Here is a 13517-nt window from a genome sequence, read left to right as displayed (position 1 = left end):
TATGCATTTGATGTCATTTTTGAGAACTCTGACCAACGTAGAGTCACAAAGATTTTTCTCCTGTTTTCTTCTAGAAATCTTATAGTTTAACTCTAACATTTAGGTTTGTGTGTCATGTTAATTTTTGTGTATGGTGTGAGTTAGGATCTAATTTCATTATTTTTGCATGTGGCTGTCCAGTTTTCTCAGCATCATTTGTTGAAAGTACTATTTCCCCTCCCCCATTGAATTATCCTGGTATTGTTATCAAAAATCAATTGACTAGAAATATAAGGACTTGTATCTGGACTCTCATTTCTGTTCCATTGATCTATGTGCCTCTGCTTGCGCCAGTACCACTTTGTCTTACTTTCTGTGGCTTTAGAGTAAGTTTTGACATCAGGTAGTAATAAGCCTCCAACATTGTTCTTTTTCAGCATTGTTTTGACTAGTCTAGATCCTGTGCATTATCATATAAATGTTTGGTGCAGCTTGTTAATTTCTACTAAAAAGCTCACTAAGATTTTGATAGGAATTGTATCAAAATTATAGGTCAGTTTTGGGAGAATTAACATCTCAACATAATTGAGTGACTTTTTAGGTCAACTTTTCATTTGTAAAAATTTTAAACTTACAGAAAAGTATGTATGTAATTATCTCTAACTTATTTGAAAATAGGTTGCAGGTATCATGCCCATTGCCCCTGCGTACTCAGTGTGCATTTCCTAAGAATGACACTCTCTTACATGACCATGGTAGAGTTACAAACTTCACTGGATTTAACATTATTGCAACTCTTTAATCTGATCATTAATCATCCATATTCCAGTTTTACCAATTGAAAGACACTTCATAGCCTATTTTTTCCTCCTGAACAGGATCCAAACTAGAATCCCATCATTCAGAGCACTCCCTCAGCCTTTCTTTGCCTTTTATAACATTGACAGTTTTGAAAAGACATTTCTGAAGCAACATCAGAAGATTTCAGAAAATACATCGATTTACAGTTTGGAAATAATTTAAAAATTATTTTAAAATGCGTTAAGATCAATGTTTTGTGCTTTTCCTTTGTTATTTCTGCCTGCTTCTATTCATGTTGTGCTCTCCAAGTCGGAATGCCACTTAGGTGACGGCATGTCCTTCTCCAGGCGACACATCGGGAGGCACACAAGGTCGGTCTGCCCTTCATTGGTGACCATTTTCACCCCCTAGTCACGGCGGTGTTGAGCTCCTCCACTATGTAACTACCATTTTCCTCTTCCATTTAGTAAGTGCTCAGACTTTTCTTTTTGAACCAGTATTTTAGATTTTTCTCAGCATCCCTCGCAGGGAGAGGAACTACCCCTGTACTTGCAACACTACAAGTAATTGCTACCCCCAATGAAGGGAGCGTCGATAATGGCATTAAAACCTGAAGATCTTTTTAATATGTATTTAAGGCTTTTGCCTAATGGATGATGAGAATTAGAGAAAGCTGCTACCGAGTGGATGACAGTTTTCTTATCCACTGTATTCTAATACAAGATTAACTCCTTTCCGCTGTTCTATTAATATCTCCAGTTAGACTTCCCTGATTTGATCCCTGCCATGCTTGTTCATGAATAAATGAATGGAGCTGTGTTCCTGTAGGAATTTTTAAGGGTTTGTGGGGGTTTTTTTCTATTCTATCAAATCAAGATAAACGATCAGCTTAAAAGGAATGGCTCAGACTTTATTGGAAAGAGTAATACTTGGAGAGAAAAAAACATTTTCAATAGCTAGGGAAAATTAAAAGGATGATGACAAATCCAAAGCGTGTGCCACGTCTCATCATTATCTTGGCATCCAGTTAATAGGAGAGGATGACTGCTTTGTTATTAAATTATGTAGATGCTAATTGAAGGCACAACCAAATAAGAGGATCAGTTGCCTTCAAAAGCACTTCCAGATTATTAGCTGTGATGTCAGCTATGGAACGCAGTTTCTAGACCCATTTGCAATTCTCAGACTGAATACTTCTCCTAGGAACATGCATGCTTTGGGAAGGCACAGTTGTATAGCGGGTCTTCATGGCGAACATTCATTCTCAGAGTCACTTTTGCATCTGAAGATGGAAGCGTTCCCCCATAATATATTACAGCCTGGGTCACCAGGAAGATGGATTAGACTTTGCCTAAAAGTCTATGGGGTGATGTTGGGTAGCATCAGTTTAGGATTTGAAATGCCCCAGGCCATAGAAATGGCTCAGCCCAACCCCCAAAGCTCATGACAATTGATACATCTCTCTGAGAGAAATTACAATAACAACCTGGATAGCCCTTTACCCTTTGGTAAGCACTCTTGGAAATACCTCCTTTGAGGCAGATAGTCAAAGTGACTTGGTTTAAATCTTGCCATCACTATCTCCTGACTGTGTAATCTTAAAGCTGTTTCACCTCATTGTGAGAGATAAGAGTGGATCTGTAATATGGAGATAACAGTGGAGCCCTGCTCTTAAGTTGTGGGAACAAAATGGGGTAATATTGATCAAGCGCTTAGAACAATGCCTGGCACACAGGAAATGTATAATACAAGTATTGATCATCACCTTAATATCCTACTGAAGAAAGTAAAGACATGGATTAATATCCTGTTTTGATGAATGAAGTTGAAACCAGCAGTTTGATCATTTGCCTATCATCACACAATAATTGATGGAGGACCTAAGACAGCAGGAAGCCACTCTGAGCCTTTGAGTTCTGCTTAAGTCCCTAGGGAGGGTTCCTCTTCCCTCCAGTCTCCTGAGCATTTTATCACATTAAATAGTTTTGAAGCATAGAAGGCCCTGAGGACCCCACCTGGATATATGGAACAAGGCCTGGACCAGATAATGTCCCCACAGAAAGGCTTGGCCCCTTGCCCCAGCCCCCAAGCCCTCCAGAGCTTGGATCTATGATAGCTGCCACAGATTCAGTGAGCAGCCAGTCAAATGGGGGCAGGAAAAACACGACTCCCACTGCCCCCTGCCCCTTCCATGCTCCCAGCTAACCCAGCAGGAAATCTCACTGGTGCACTGGCTCCACCAAACCCAACAGCCACAGTGGCAGCAGCAAAGGTAAAGTTAGGTCTCCTTCAGAAATAAAGACCAAGGAAGTATCTGAGAGAGGGATTTTATAACTTCAGATCTTTAGGGAATGGAAATTAAATTTGACCCAGCTTTGACAGTGGACATCACAGAGGCACTTGTTTGCAAAATTACCTTCATTTTTGTTATACATTAACATTAAAAGGGACAAAGCAGAATAGATAATTGAGTGAACACTAGCATCATCAACACTAGTTATAAAGAGAGATAAAAAGCATACACACATACTCTGCAGCTGTAGGTAGCACATTCTCTAAGTAGACCTCCTTCCTGCTAAGATCCACGGACAACTTAAAGCCCTGCAGCCTTTCCTGAAACATACACAGATGACAAAAAGAAAAGAGGGGCTGATAAAAAGACAAACATTGCTTCCAATAATCAACTGTTCTGGAGTCCCTGTTTCATTAGGTATTTCATTAATTACCCAAACACGAAGAATAAAAGGAAATAAAATAGAGAGGGGGAGAAAAGGATTTAAAAAATAAAAAGAAGTATCATGCTCACATTCTTTAAAAAAAAAAAAAAAAGATTGGAAGAAATGTACCAAAGGGTTTAGTGGTTCCCTTTGGATGATGAGATTGTGGGTGTTCAGTTTGGTTCTTCTTTCTATATGTATCCTCCATATTGATAAGAATGTATTTGACAATGAAAATTGAGGAAAGCCCATTTTTTTAATCAATACCCGCTGGGTACCAGTTGTAAAGGTATGCACTGCAGAGCCCACATTTCTAGCATCATCACCTAGGGAGCTGTGTGGTCACTAGGTTTGTTTCCTTCCTGGTGAGACAGAGCTGAGCTGTCAATTGCACATCACTCTGCCTGCTACTTAACTAAAGATGTCTGAACTTGAGGAACTGGAGACCTTGCCATTACAACTGGGGGTGGGGGAGGGTATAAAAATATGTGTGGACATCTTTTCTTTGTGCATAAAGAGATATGACCAAACCCTGTACCTTACCAACACCTCTGAAATGTGTTGAGAATGAGCCAAGGATCAAGATTCCTCCTCTTACTCAAACAGGGCCTAGCTGGCAGGGTCCCCAGGGAGCTCAGTCAAACCCGAGATGGGCGTACTTGGCCTCAGTTAACAGTATACAAGACCAAGAGCAGAGATGCCAAAGCAAAAGCCAGAACACCATCCCAGTAAATTGGTATAGACAGAGCAGGAAAAGCTGGATACCGAGTCAGAAGTCAGAGCTCCAGAAGTCAGAGCCCCTGGAGATCAAGTTGTGGGTGGGAGAAGGTTCCCTGTGTGGGAAGAAGGGGATCTCCCGCTGCCCCCCTCACCATAGAAAAGGAGCGGGATTCCACTGAAAATGCCAGTGTGGCTGGGATGGGATGATTCGTAAACCCCTCTGAGCTTGTCGGAATAAGGATTCATTCAAATGTGAACTGCAGCTATCTATATTATTGGGCGTGATTGAGAAGCATTCTAGGTTCCTGGCCTGACAAACACTGGGTTCTTACAGCTCTCTCACTGCCCATCTAAACCTGACGATAGAGAAATCGAAAGGGATTTGTATCTCCAAGGAATACATGCGTTGCTGGTACCATATTACTATGAAGACGTTTTTTTTTTTAATGTGTACCATTCCCTTCATGTGAGATGCTTGACAGGCTCTCCGTAAAAATGCTGTGCTTCGCTATCTTTGCTAAGGAAGCACTAATGTTACCTGAAAGGGAGGAAATGAAAGATATTTGCCAAATATTGAACATCTTGGCAGGTATCAATACTATGATTTTTATAAGAAATTAGATTCTCTAAGTTTGTGGGTAATAGATTTAGAGATTGCCCAGATGGCTTAGTGAATGACAAATTGGAAACAGAGCATAAATTATGTTTCTGTTCTAAAACTAAGCAGGATAGAAATCTAAAGAGCATTAACAAATAGTAATTGCTTATAACCTTTTAATGTCATCTTGGCTAGAGAGGTTATTTGGGTGTGGATGCTCCAAATAACAATTAAGAAGCCTTTTTCCAACGTAGTTAACCCAGCAGATATGAGTGGAATGCTGCCATCTTGGTGCCAGACACTATTCTAGGCGTTGGGAATATAGACGCAAGCAAAATGACAAAGTACTTGTGCTCATGGAGCTGACACTCTAACAGGGAAAGACTGATAAACAGGAATACATAAGCAAAATATATGGAATGGTAAATGGAGGATGTATGCAACGAAGAAATCTAAAGCCAAAAAAGATGGTGCTTCGACTTAGAAAGGGGAGAAATGCAGCCAGTGGCCCCAGCTTCAGAATAGAAATGGTTTCCAGAGTGGGTGGCAGGAGGCTCGTACAAGTCACTTCACTCTCTGGAGAGCAAGTTTCCCATCTATCAAGTGAAGGAGTTAGACTGTGTGGCCTTTGTCACAGACGAGCTCTTACAGCTCTGGTCGATGATGACGGTGCTTTGATATATGACACAAGGGAAATTAAGAAACAGATTGGACTTCAAACTTAGAAAGTGATTCACCAAGTAATGTTCTTTTCTGCCAGGAATACAAAGCCAGAGATTGCCCTGAGGGAGGCCTCTGCTTTGGGTTGACTGCTCCCAGAAGTCACCACGCTAGTACTTTCCACTGGGCAATGGAAAATAATATGGAAGGAAAAAAAACCAGGGATAACTGGTTTACATCTTGAGGATATTACAGACGTTTATAATTGCCTCTTTAACATTTTTTTTAGAATTCACCACCTGCTGGGCCCTATCATTTTTCAAGCCCAGTGTACAGATTAGGAAATTGGGAAATAAAGATTAAGTAACTTGCTCAAATTCAAATTTATACAGTTTCAGTTCAAGGATTTAAACCCAGTTCTCTCTGATACCACAATCTGTAATCTGTGCACCTGGACACGTTTTTATAAGTGCCTCATTCTTTACCCTAAAAATCTTTCCCAGATGTAGATGTGCTCAACAAAATTCAAAACAACAAATTACCTGGTTTCTTCGGGAAAAAAATTGCAAGAAAAAAAGAGTGAGTGAGAAATAACCGATAAGTTAAGAGTGACTTAAGAAACAACTGATTTCAATGTGTGGACCTTATTTTGATTCAAACAAACTATTTGAAATCAATGTATGGAATACATTCAGGAATTTGAATGCTAACAGGGTATTTGAAAATATTAAAGGGTTATTTTTCTTTTTTTAAGTGTGGTAACATTGTGACTATGTTTTTTAATAGTTATTTTAGAGGTACATACTTACCCATTGCCAGAGGCAATGATATGCTATCTGGGATTAACTTTAGAATAATGTGTTGGAGGGAGTATAAATAAACAAAAATGGCTATGTGTTGATCACCATTGTAGCAGGGTCATGGCAGTTGTTATACTATACTATACATGTTATAGTCTTCCAGTTTTGTACATGCTTAAAATCTCCCACAATAAAAAGTAAAAACAAACCGAACAAAACTCCCTTGCCATGCTGAATGTGGAGCTGGTTGCAATGACCGCCTGCCACTTTCTTAGGTGCCCTGTCTCCTCCATTAGACTGGAGGCAAGAACCAAGTCTAATGGTCAAAGCTTACACACCACCGCCTGTTGCTGCCTTGGTTTATAGAGCTGGCCTAGACATTGGGCTTCTTGCCTATGGTAGACTCTCCTCTGCTGGGTCTGCAGCTTTTATGCAACCAGCCTCACAGACCATCCCCCCCGGGGAACCCAGGAAGCAATGTGATATAATGAAAAGAAGGTGGTCTTGGGTATCAGAATGTTCTTCATTGGAAGTGTGGCCTTACCTGTTAGTAGCTGCATAATCTTGAGCAAAGCCCTTTCTTTACTTGCTGAGCCTTGAGGAGGGAGCTATGGTGATCAAAGAGAATAGCATAAACATAATGGAATAACATAAACCCTAACAATCCCTCCCAAGAATCTGGACTCCCAAGTGAGCTAAGGCCCTGCAACGATTCAGGGGAAGAAGTGGTCTCTGTAGGGGGAGTGACTGACATTTTTCTAGGTCACCTCTATCTTCCATCCTGGGCTGAGCTCCCTGAGAGAAGGAAGCATACCTTGTGCTTCTTTGTGTTGCCAGCATAGCAAGGTGGGAAGAATGTGGCCTTGGGGTCAGAGAGTCCTGGGTTCAAATTCTGTGTCTGTTGCTTATCTACCATGGCACCTTTGACAAATGTTTTAGCCTCCTTCTCTGTGAAATAGCAATAATAATATCCCCTAAAAGAATTCAATGAATCAAGAGATTCAAATATCCATCTCATAGATGGTACTCAGGATGTGTTAGTTTCCCACCACCCTCAGGTGCTTTCTTGATGTTTAGTGAATAAGTGAGTGTAACTAGATGTTTCTCTAGAAAATAGGTGCCTCAGAAGCAGAGTCCAGCTGCATAGGTTTTTTACTGCGCAAAGACATCTGGGATGGACTCCTCAAGCTGTGCACTTGAATGTGGGACTGTTTGCCCAAAGGAAGGGCGTCTTTGTCCACTTTGTGCAAAGGAAGGCAAGAGGGAGGAGGTGGGCATAACAAGTGTATAGAATACATAACAAGTGGAATATCTACATAAATTAATTGTTTCCAAGGCTTAGTTGGTTCTCCCAATACCATTTTTTGAAAACTCCCTCTTTTCCTTTTTTCCCCCAGTACCACCTTTAACATAGACTAATTTCTTTTTAATCTTGTTGGGTGTTCCATTTAGTTCCATTAATCTATTGCTGATCTCACGCCAGTGTTTCAAGTTGGCATCTAGAAGTGCTAGTGGTCCAAGGGGGGTTCGGAACTCCATTCAGAACTGAAGTTAGATGTGTGCTTTGCCTAACAGGAAACTCGTTATCATTTTGCACCTTAGATCACAATATCGTAAGGTCAGAAGGTACTGTTTCGGACAGTAGTATAGACCTAATGGGGGATGAATCATTTGTGCCTGAGAGTAAGATCACACCATGAACAAGGAAATAAAGGGATGTTGGAAAAACTCTAAGCCTGTCCCCTGTAATTAAAAATGTGGTAGAGGTCAATGGACATCCCTAGAATTTGGTCAGTTTTTCTTTTTTCTACAGTTAACAGAACTGCGTGAGCTCTCACTGACCTGCCTACTGTCTGGGGTCCCCAGCCTGGTTCAGCGTGTGTCTTCCGGCTCTGTCACCCTGTGAGAAGCAGAGGGACTCTTTGGTTGTTTCTTCCCAAGCAGGGTTAGCACAATGTTATCAGACATTTCCAGGCAGAGAGTAGAGATGGCTTTTTCCTGACCTCATCCTAGCGTCTCTCATCTCCTGCTGTCAGACCATCATATGGCTACAGAGTCAGCCCACCCTCAGAGAACAGTAGTTGGAAGAAACCAGTATGTTTTTTACTTTGAGTGTCCAAGTTTGTAGCAGGGTAGATGTCATGCAGGACTGAGCTCTGAACAACACCTCCTGAACCTCCTATGCCACGGGTTCCCCAAACAATAGAGGGCAGGAGGAAGGAATAGAGGAGGAAGAGGGTTAGAGGTAATTATTCGCTCCTCCTGTTGTAGTCTCCCTGTGTTAAACCCATACCTCTGTTTTAACCTTTATCACAGTGTGGTGGTGTTTGTTTGTTTATCTGTAGGTCTGACCTCCCCCTGCCCCCACCAACCCATGAGCTGCCTAAGAGTGTCAGAACTCTCTTAACCGTTTTCATAATCTAGCATGATGATTGGAGTGTAGTAGGTGGTAAGTCAGTATTTGAGAAATTATGGAGTGAGTGAATCTCAGAGTGTGTGACAACATTAGTATTTTGTGAAAACCCCCCACTGTGTTCAGTTCAGCCACGTTGTGTATGTGGTGGGTGCAAGGGGAAAGGAAAGTGTTTCCTTAAAAAAAAAGCAAAAAACAAAAAAAAAAACACCTCCACGATTGCCTAATGCCTTGGAACATTTTCCAGGTCTGTGTCCCTAAAATCAGAGAAGGAATCTGGGCAATGAGATTGGAGCTCTTTGCTGAGAAAGCTGAACATTGTTCTCTAAGCAGGTGACACATTACAACATGAGCATGTTGAGCCCCTGACAGCCTGGCTGTGACTGGCAGAGCTTTGCTGGGTTTTGCCTCTGCAGACAGGACCTCAGGACCTCACAGAAAAGCTCCAGTGAAAACAGGAAAATCCTGGAAGTGGCAGAAGCCCAACTTCCAATTGCTCCTTCACCGTGCGGGTTCAACTCCGAGCAGCTTTGCCAATCACATAGGAATGTCCTTTGGGAGAGGTTTTACTTACCCTTTCCTTCCTTTGGTGAGCTTTATCTTTATTTATTGTTTTCTTTTAAGGCAAAGAAAAAGCTCGAATAATTCTTACCACAGCTCGCAGGCACACAAAGGGAAGGCCCAGCGCCCTCTGTTCAGCCTTCACCCAAAACTGCACTCGCAGGCCAGCTCCATCCCAGGACCATCCTGGGAGGGAAGGTTTAATTGCTAATTAAACATGCTCCCAGGCTGTGACCAGGAGTCTCTGGGAGAAGGCTTTAGGGCAGTGTGCAGTTATACCCTCTCCACATAGAGATGAACAGGACTAAAAATCCACCCACCCCGACCCTGTACCAAGTAACGATGCTGGCGAAGATGCCATATGGGTTCACTATACTATGAGAGGCCAAGGAGCGTTGAACATCCCATAAATACCTCCAGCTGTTTACCTACCTGGAAGTGTGCTGGGTACACACAGTCCTTTTCCTGAAGGCAAACTTTTAAAAATCATTAAGTCGCCTTTAGATAAGAAGCTTTCTCTTGGCCAGCATCGCTTCCCATGCAGAAGCCTGTGGTGCCGTGGCCCTGTGTGTGTGAGACTGTGTTGCTATGGAAAGTAGCTTTGGCCAGGAGACTCCATGGGGGACACAGAGAGGTGAGAGGAAGCTCTCATCTGAAACTAAAGGGAAGGTGGAGAGAGAGAGAGAGAAGGAGGGAGGGAGGAAAGGAAGGAGGGAGGGAGAGAGAGAGAGAGAGGGAGGGAGAGAAAGGGAGGGAGAGAGGACACATGTTTTATTTCATATGTGGGTTATAGTTAGCTTTCTTGGGAAAATCTTTTCTCAGAATGACATAGGGGAANAGCCACAGTTAGTGGGCTGCCGCCTTAAGGTTCTACAGCTCATCCTTGCAGTTTTTGTTCAGTTACATATCAGTTAAAAGAGAAGTTGTCTGCACATGTGTGCTTGTGTGCATATGTGTGCATGCATGCACACACACACACACACACTTACCTAGACATTCTCTGAGTTTACTTTAAGTGCCTGATTTAATTAGCCAAGAGGACAAATGTCACCTGAAGCCATGGGGTGGGGCGGGGCACACTAGGGCCAGAAGATGATATTTGATGCAGTATATCTCAAAATGGCTGCCTTTAGCCCCAGAGTCTCTAACAGTAACATACAGCTGCAGGTGACATCGTCTACACACTGGTCTTCCCAGGTCCAAAAAGCTCAAGTCTTGCTACATCACAGCCTTTTACACCAACAACATACATCACCATCCAGAAAGAACATAATCCAAAGTCTTTGTGCTTCTATTTAAGGGACTTTTGACAAATATTAGACATGCAGCATCAACGAGGCATGAACGTCTTCATTCATTCAATCTGTCATTTTTCTTTTTTTAATTTATCAAGTATCTGCTATGTGTAGGAACTGTTCTAGACATTGGAGATATGCCAGTGGTGAGGGGCAGGTAGATGTTGCCTTGGTAATGCTTACATTCCACTGGAGGATACTGAAAATAACTTAATAAAAAAAGAGACATGTAATATGAACTGAGATATAGTGTGAAATGTTATGGGGAAAAAATGAAGTAGAGTTAGGGGATAAAGGGTGATGGACGTACACTTTCATATGGGAGATGGTTACAGAAGGCCTCTCAGATGACATTGCAGCAGAGACCAACATCAAGTGCAGGAGGAGCCTTTAAAGCAGAGACAAGTTCAAAGACCCCGAGGCAGGAGCCTGCTTAGTGTGTTGGAGGACAACATGGAAGTCAGTGTCTGGAGCAGAGTAAGGGCGGGAGAACAGGAAGAAATGAGTGCATAGGAAAAGCTGTTGACCGTTAAGACTTGGGCTTTTGCTCTAGGTGGGCTTGGAAGTCCTAGAGGGCTTTGAGCAGAGAAGTAACATGTTACTGTGTTTAATATTATCTTTCTTTGAATGATATTTTTGCCCCCTATTTGTGAGCCTTCTGAGAAATATCATTATCTCTCAGTCCACCGCAGACTCTGATGTAATGCTCCTTTTATTTGGGCCATGCAGGCACTGAGTTAGGTCTAGGACCTTACTCCCATATCCATTCCCCCTCACTTCCTGTCTGTCCACCTTTTACTCTAGCTGTCGCTGCAGGAATCAGCCATATGGAGAAATAACCAGACAGTATCTGCCTCAGTCACCTCCACATCTTACTCATTCTGCCCCCGACTTCTCTGCCACTGCCATGTGGGATGACTGCGAGGACCACTCAGCCCTTTTGTTGCACGCACACTCCTGACATGTGAGCAAGTTAACACCCCAAGAGGCAGGCACCCTTTGACTAATGTGTGACAGAGCCAGTGGGTAGATTCTCCCTCTTCAGTCCTTTCAAAAGACAGGGAGGTACATTCTGCACAGCTTCTCCAAGGATCCCCAGTAAGATTGAGCCCCAATTGCCTACAGTGGCGATCAGTTCAATAAGACAGTCTTGGATGTTATTTCTTTCACTTTCTCATTCTTTTCAGATTTTTACACCTATTCTCTGAAATTGCTCTGCACAATAAACTACCTACAATTAAGCCATGTCTCAGACTGCCTTTTTGGAAAGTAGGGTTAAAATACCCGCTCTCCTTTCACCTGCCTTACTCTGCTCCTGCCTCTTCATTCAAAGAAAGAAGGAAGGAAGGAAGGAAGGGAGGGAGGGAGGGAGGAAAGGAAGGAGGGAGGGAGAGAGAGAGGGAGAGAGGGAGGGAGAAAGGGAGGGAGAGAGGACACATGTTTTATTTCATATGTGGGTTATAGTTAGCTTTCTTGGGAAAATCTTTTCTCAGAATGACATAGGGGAAGATCTTGTATCTGGTTTTAGAGGAAAGTGTCTGATCCGATAGAGTATATCCTTTGTTTTTGTTTTTTCTCTTTTACTTTGTTGTTGTTGCTGCTGATGTTGCTGCTGGTAGAATATTTGCTTTGTTTTGTTGCTTTTGCTAAAATAAAATACCATGTCTTCCAACTATAATCTGCCCTTTGTAGAGAATGCAGTTTGCTTTGTTGCCTCATTAAGATTCTAACTAACTCATGCTTTCTATGCTGACCAGGTCACATCTGTTTTTTTCATGTGCTCAAATGGATTAAAACTAATAACAAATAACTTTATAACAAAACATACCAGGCTGAAGGAAGAAAAGGATCCCTAAAAAGTATATTTGGGATCCACTTCAAAATAAAACATTAGAAGTGAGTGTAGACAACATAACATACCAGGAAAGGGGGATAAGAGAGAGCCCTAAAAAGTCATAGTTATATGATGTCTGGAATTTACCTCAAAGCATTGGCGGGGGCGGGGGAAGATGATTGGGACTTTGATGAGACAGGGCTGCCAGGAGTTGATAATTGTTGATTCATGGAAGTTCAGAGTGCTATTCTGCATACTTTTATGTAGGTTTATGTAAGTCTGCAACAAAAAGGCAAAAGAAACAGTTGTGCACATGTCCCTTAGCCCTTAGGCTTGGGAGAAAACACAGGATATCTCGAAGAAGTCAGGCTGCAAGCTACTCAGATATTTTGCTAAGAGGACGATACCGACATTTAGTGTAGTGGATGCTTTATTTGGAGATATTCACTGTCACCAAATGTCTCTTTGGTAATGAAAAAAAAATGCTGGAATAAAGAAACCCCTGGTTATGGATTTGATCCAGACTTAACAGGTCTCTTCCACTGCGATTATTTTATGGGGCAATTTACCATCCTAATGACACATTCCTCTGATGGAACATTCTAATAGAGGCAGAGAAACTAGACAAATGACTGTTTCCTAAAACCAACAGCCAAGCATCCAGTGCAGACTACAGTGTGGATTGAACAGCCAAAATATTGCCTTTCATCATCTGTCAGAACCCTCCGGGGAGCAGAAGGCATATGGAATCTGCCCTTAGCTACTATATCCGTTCCATTTAGAAATTGCAAGCTACAAATCCATGCATGCCCCTCCCTTCCCCACTTCAAGGACTCGTATTGATTATCATTTCTTTCTCTCTGATATCCCCAGGAGCCCCCTGTGTTCTGTGATGCACATACTTCCCTGGAGACAAACCTAATTAACTTTCAAGAATCAGAGCAAACAATCTTATTAATATTTGTCAGGGGAATTCTAGTGAGGGAGGACGGGAAATCTCAAGAACCGAAAGACCAGACCAGAAGTTAATTTGTGTCAAAAAAACATGCTGAAACTTCCAATTCCATTTCCTGGCTGGCACTTTGAATCATGGTCTGCCTGGATGAGTCAGGACCCTTAGAGGGGGCTGAGATACCCAG

The sequence above is a fragment of the Hipposideros armiger genome, unplaced genomic scaffold, assembly GCF_001890085.2.
Source record: "Hipposideros armiger isolate ML-2016 unplaced genomic scaffold, ASM189008v1 scaffold_1167, whole genome shotgun sequence".
Taxonomy (NCBI): domain Eukaryota; kingdom Metazoa; phylum Chordata; class Mammalia; order Chiroptera; family Hipposideridae; genus Hipposideros; species Hipposideros armiger.
Note: the sequence above shows the minus strand (reverse complement) of the source record.